The sequence below is a fragment of the Nanorana parkeri genome, unplaced genomic scaffold (genome assembly GCF_000935625.1).
Source record: "Nanorana parkeri isolate BGI_ZX_2015 unplaced genomic scaffold, ASM93562v1 scaffold160, whole genome shotgun sequence".
In the NCBI taxonomy this organism is placed as follows: Eukaryota; Metazoa; Chordata; class Amphibia; order Anura; family Dicroglossidae; genus Nanorana; species Nanorana parkeri.
In genome coordinates, this window is record NW_017306428.1 from 1,701,026 (window position 1) to 1,707,048 (window position 6,023).

Genomic DNA, 6,023 nt, shown 5'->3' on the forward strand with positions numbered 1-6,023 from the left:
CTTAACGTGTTCGGCTGTGTGTTGCCATACAGCGCAAAACATCAACACAGCCAGAACGAAGAGGTTGGAAGTACGGTGTGCTGGAATGATCATCCTTAGCCGCAGAGCCCAGGGGAGACTCCAGTCCTTGGTAAGACATGATGAACTCAGCTGTGTAACTAGAGGTCTTGTTTTATACATTCCATTCTGACACTTGTATGAGGGGAATAGATGGAACGACAGTGCGCTCTTTATTTACCAAGCTGTAAAATTCACAGGAGGCTAGGCTTTGGGCTTGTGTAGATGGGTAGATATAGCTTGCATTTGAGGTCATTCTAAAGGTGGCCATACACTTTACAACCATCGCAAGACCTTAGTCTGTAGTGTAAGGGCCTGTGTCTGACTAGATCTAACCGATTGATTGGATAGATTAGGTAGGTCCTCATATTACATGGTTTTATTAAATCTAAAGTTTATTGTACAAAAATTGTATGGTCAGGTATGGTGACCATAAGTACAACATACACCTGACAATCTGGCTATGCAATCTGTACAATCTTTTTTTAGATTTACCAAAACTATGTAATATAAGGACCTACCTAATCTGTTCAATCAATCCAATAATATGCCCCTTCCCAATCCTCTTACCTTTTGAGCTAACGATGCTTCTTCTCCATGGTTCCCGGTGTATGGGCAGCACACTGTGCGCAATATCACAGCCCTGTGCTAAGTAATTCAAATTACCCACGCAAATAGAGAGCATTCACTGGTCAGCGCAGTCACGTGACCACGCTGACCAATGAGAACCACTTCTTAGCAAGAAGTGCTTCTCGGCATGGTCAGCCCAGTCAGAAGTGCTTTTCGGCATGGTCAGGTAACCACCCTGACTAACGAGTGCTCGCCATTTGGGAGCATCATTTGAAATACATAGTGCAGGGTTGTGATGTTGTGCACGGACTGTACACCAGGACCGCGGAGGGGAAGCAGCGCTCATTCAAAGGTAAGAGGAGTGAGAGGGGGCAGATTGGTGGGGGGTAATGACATTTCCCAAATTTACCTGGGAAAATGGAATTGCCCTTTAAGATGCTTCTGACATCACTCACAGTTCATTGGAAGGGACACATGACCTGCAGTTCACCTCTTTCTGAGCTGCTGCTTTTGGGTTCCAATTGAAGGGCTCATTCATACCAGCTAGGCATGCTAAACGCACAAACAAAGTGTAATTAAGTGTTTTTTTTATGGAGGAACATTTCATGCCAGTAACAAAAATGGCCGCGATTCTTCTCCGGGAACCTTTAACCTTAACGTGTTCGGCTGTGTGTTGCCATACAGCGCAAAACATCAACACAGCCAGAACGAAGAGGTTGGAAGTACGGTGTGCTGGAATGATCATCCTTAGCCGCAGAGCCCAGGGGAGACTCCAGTCCTTGGTAAGACATGATGAACTCAGCTGTGTAACTAGAGGTCTTGTTTTATACATTCCATTCTGACACTTGTATGAGGGGAATAGATGGAACGACAGTGCGCTCTTTATTTACCAAGCTGTAAAATTCACAGGAGGCTAGGCTTTGGGCTTGTGTAGATGGGTAGATATAGCTTGCATTTGAGGTCATTCTAAAGGTGGCCATACACTTTACAACCATCGCAAGACCTTAGTCTGTAGTGTAAGGGCCTGTGTCTGACTAGATCTAACCGATTGATTGGATAGATTAGGTAGGTCCTCATATTACATGGTTTTATTAAATCTAAAGTTTATTGTACAAAAATTGTATGGTCAGGTATGGTGACCATAAGTACAACATACACCTGACAATCTGGCTATGCAATCTGTACAATCTTTTTTTAGATTTACCAAAACTATGTAATATAAGGACCTACCTAATCTGTTCAATCAATCCAATAATATGCCCCTTCCCAATCCTCTTACCTTTTGAGCTAACGATGCTTCTTCTCCATGGTTCCCGGTGTATGGGCAGCACACTGTGCGCAATATCACAGCCCTGTGCTAAGTAATTCAAATTACCCACGCAAATAGAGAGCATTCACTGGTCAGCGCAGTCACGTGACCACGCTGACCAATGAGAACCACTTCTTAGCAAGAAGTGCTTCTCGGCATGGTCAGCCCAGTCAGAAGTGCTTTTCGGCATGGTCAGGTAACCACCCTGACTAACGAGTGCTCGCCATTTGGGAGCATCATTTGAAATACATAGTGCAGGGTTGTGATGTTGTGCACGGACTGTACACCAGGACCGCGGAGGGGAAGCAGCGCTCATTCAAAGGTAAGAGGAGTGAGAGGGGGCAGATTGGTGGGGGGTAATGACATTTCCCAAATTTACCTGGGAAAATGGAATTGCCCTTTAAGATGCTTCTGACATCACTCACAGTTCATTGGAAGGGACACATGACCTGCAGTTCACCTCTTTCTGAGCTGCTGCTTTTGGGTTCCAATTGAAGGGCTCATTCATACCAGCTAGGCATGCTAAACGCACGGCAGCAGTTGTGCACTGGGTCACTTGGTCATGTTTTCAGCATTTGGCATATTGGGCGCACTCTACAAGTGTTCTATGAGTAGACCAATTACCCATGGCAGGTATTCAAGGCTGTCCACTTTTGCTTCAGTCACCACAGTAGTTTTCAATCTGTTGTTAATAGGGAGACAGTCAAATGGCTGGGGTGCCATTTAGAATGAATGTCACTGCTGCACCCCAACTCTTGTAACCTGCCCTGCCAGACATTGTGGTAATGCATGCATCATAGCAGCGCAAAGGTGCTAATGGGCCCTAAGTGATTCATATAGATAGTCAACCCTACTATCCAGGCTGTACTCCCATTCTCGATAAGACATTCAGAACAAGATCAAGTTGCAATAATGTAAACAGAGATGACCTCAAGGCCTACAGTTTAACACCTTCCAGCCAACCTAATACTTATATTGGCTCATTCTGTGCTAGGAGCATGCTCACCAGTCACAGTGTACCATCAGGAGCTTGCAGGACGGGCTCCTGATCATCTGAATACATTGACAGCCAATCACAGGGATCATGAGTTCAGGAAGCTCAACTCTGGTTCCCATCGTTCAGAACCTCCTAAAGGGCCAGCCCAAGGGGTTAAAGTTAAACCAACACTTTCAATGTCCTGTCCTGATAGAAAGCGAGATACATTTTTCTAAAGTGGTTACAATGTGCCCAATCTGCTCATCTCCTCCCCGATCCATGCTGCACTTATTTGTAATGTTGACCCTCACCTACCGGCCATGCTGGCCAGCACAACAGTCTGGGAACACAGCCCGGAAGGCCGTATAGCAGGGGTAGGCAAACACTGGTCCTCCAGCTGTAGTGAAACTACGAATCCCATTATGCATCCCCCAGGGGAAGTCATGCCTGTGGCTGTCAGAGTCTTGCAATGCCTCAAGGGATTTGTAGTTGTACAACAGCTGTATAGCAACATAATGGGGAATGGTGATTGGCCACATGACCACAATAACCAATGAGAGTCTTTTCTGTCTTTCTGGAAGAAAGGTTTAGAAGAGATTCTTGTTGGTGTTATGAGTTTGTTCACCTTTTTTTTTTTGTGAAAAGGTAAACTTTAAAGCCAAATAGGTCATGTCTTTACCCAAAACTAAGAGAGAAAAAAAGTTTTGGCTGGAGCTGGGTTTTTCAATTGTTATTAACTGGTTGTGAAATGTCAAGCTGGAAAGTATATGCACGTTATAAGGATCTAAATATGTGATTTTTTTTTTTTCCTCTAGGTTCTCTTCAGCATTGTGATAATTTCCTGGGGTTTTGTGCTATATGCTGCAAGACTTTCAGCTCTATGGCAGCTGCAGGCCAAATACCCAAATAAAATCTTAAGCTGACAGCACTAGGAGATTTGGGCGCCTGCTATCGTCACCTCTATTGTAGATGAGTGATAACGCGTGCTTCCATCACCTGACACGGCAATACGCTGACCATAAAAAAAGATTTGACTGAATCATGAACTACCAAGACTATAACATGGCATCCCTTTCACATATCCACAGAACTATGACTGGCCTAGCCCTATTCAATACAAAATGTCTCCTTCAATAAAACTGAGATCACAGGAGATAAGACATTTTTTACATCTTGTTGAACTGTGATATGGAAAAGACTGATCTAAATGTTTGTAAAATAAACCCATCCAAAAAACATTTCTATTTATTTATCTTTAAAATGTGTGATTTATTGGACATGGTATGGTAGGGGTTGCCATTATGTGTCACACCTGGCAACAGTTTTGGCAACCCAAAGGGTTTGTCTGTGTAGAATATCTGAATGGCATTTAGCTCAGTAGAATATTTTAGGAATACCATCCCTGAGCAGAAATAAACCAACAATGTTTTTTTGGCGACACTAAGGCCCGGTTCCCACCTTGGCGTTTTTCCGCGCTTTCGTACTCACGGAAAAACACTCAAACAGGGAAATGCCATTATTTTCAATGTGCATGGTTCCCATCTGGGCGTTTTTCCGCGAGTACAAACACGCGGGAAACTGCCCAAAGACGTACATGTACTTCTTTGGGGCGTTTTGGTCAGGTGTTTCCATTGGGAAACAGCCAACTAGCCCTCGGAAACGCGTTTGTCGCGTTTTTACCGCAAAACGCGCATATTCAATCCGCCTAGGTGTGAACCCAGCCTAAACTCAGGAGTTTAATCTTAAAAATGTGTATCACTCAGCTGTAGATCCTCAAATCATCTCTGAATTGGTGCTGACACTGTCCTTCCTTCTGGAGGGTGGCTACTTTTGTTCCCCATGGTCCCTGTGTGTTTTGTAAAGTAGTCACTGCTCCAAGCTCAGTCCCACAGTCTACAATCTCATGTTTAGTTTACTAATTTGCATTGAGATTGTAGTCCACCACAGGAGCGAGCTTGGAGCGATACACAAATGAGATACATTTTTTGTTAATATGTACTGTATGGTATTTTGAATGCATTTTTAAGATTTAACTCCCGAGTTTAGTGACACTTTAATTTTGTATAGAGCAGGTTCCTTTTATGCTCTACCAGGTCTTTACTACTGCCTGTGACCTCAGAGTTGGTTGTGAATCCAGGGCCATATTTACTCTCTCTAGTGCCTAAGGCCAGGTCCCTCAATGCGCACCCCCACCCCAATGGAGAAGGGCACCAGATGGCGGGGAAAGCAGGGTTGATTTTACATTTTTATTTATTTGCAGTCCACAGGTTGTAATACAGACCTAGAGGAAAATTAAAACCTACCTTGAACCACCAAAATATAACAAATGGAAGAGGAGCACCACTATGAATGTTAGTGCTGCTGTAAAACCCAGTAATAAATACCCACCTTCCAGAAAAGTGGATATGTTTGCCGTAGTGACCGTATTTGAATAAGAAATATGAAACCCGATTGGTCATCAGAGATAACAAATTATTTTTTTTTTTTTTAAATACACATCTTGAACTATAGGAAGTCCATACACGTCCTAGAATTCAAGTGATTAAAACAAGCTCATGGCTTCAGCTGGGAGCTTGGTATCTAGGGCTGCAACAACTAATGGACTTAATCGATGATTGAAAAAGTTGTCAACTTTTTCAATCATCGATTAATCGGCTTCTGATTAGTTGGCCCTGTTCATGGCTCCACACATGCGGCGCGCCACACCTCCTCCCCACCTCACGCTCGCCACTGCCAGACCCGCCCGCATCCACACACCGCACCTGCTGCCCGCCTTACGCTCACCGCCCACATCCACGATCGGCACAGGGACGCAGGGAGAATAAGTAAGAAGGAGCAGTTGTGGGGGGATGACAGCCGCCGACAGACAGTCCCGATCTCAGAAGCAAGTTGCTGGAAGACTGCTCAGGTAAGCCTGCACTTTCCCACACATGCTGCTCTATAATGTATTGCTGGGATTTTTTGTATTCTTATATAGCTGGTGGTATTTGCATTGCGCTGTATAGAGGACTACAAATCCCAGCAATACATTGCACACTGTATGTATTATGTATGGCTGGGATTTTTTGTATTCTTATATAGCTGGTGGTATTTGCATTGCGCTGTATAGAG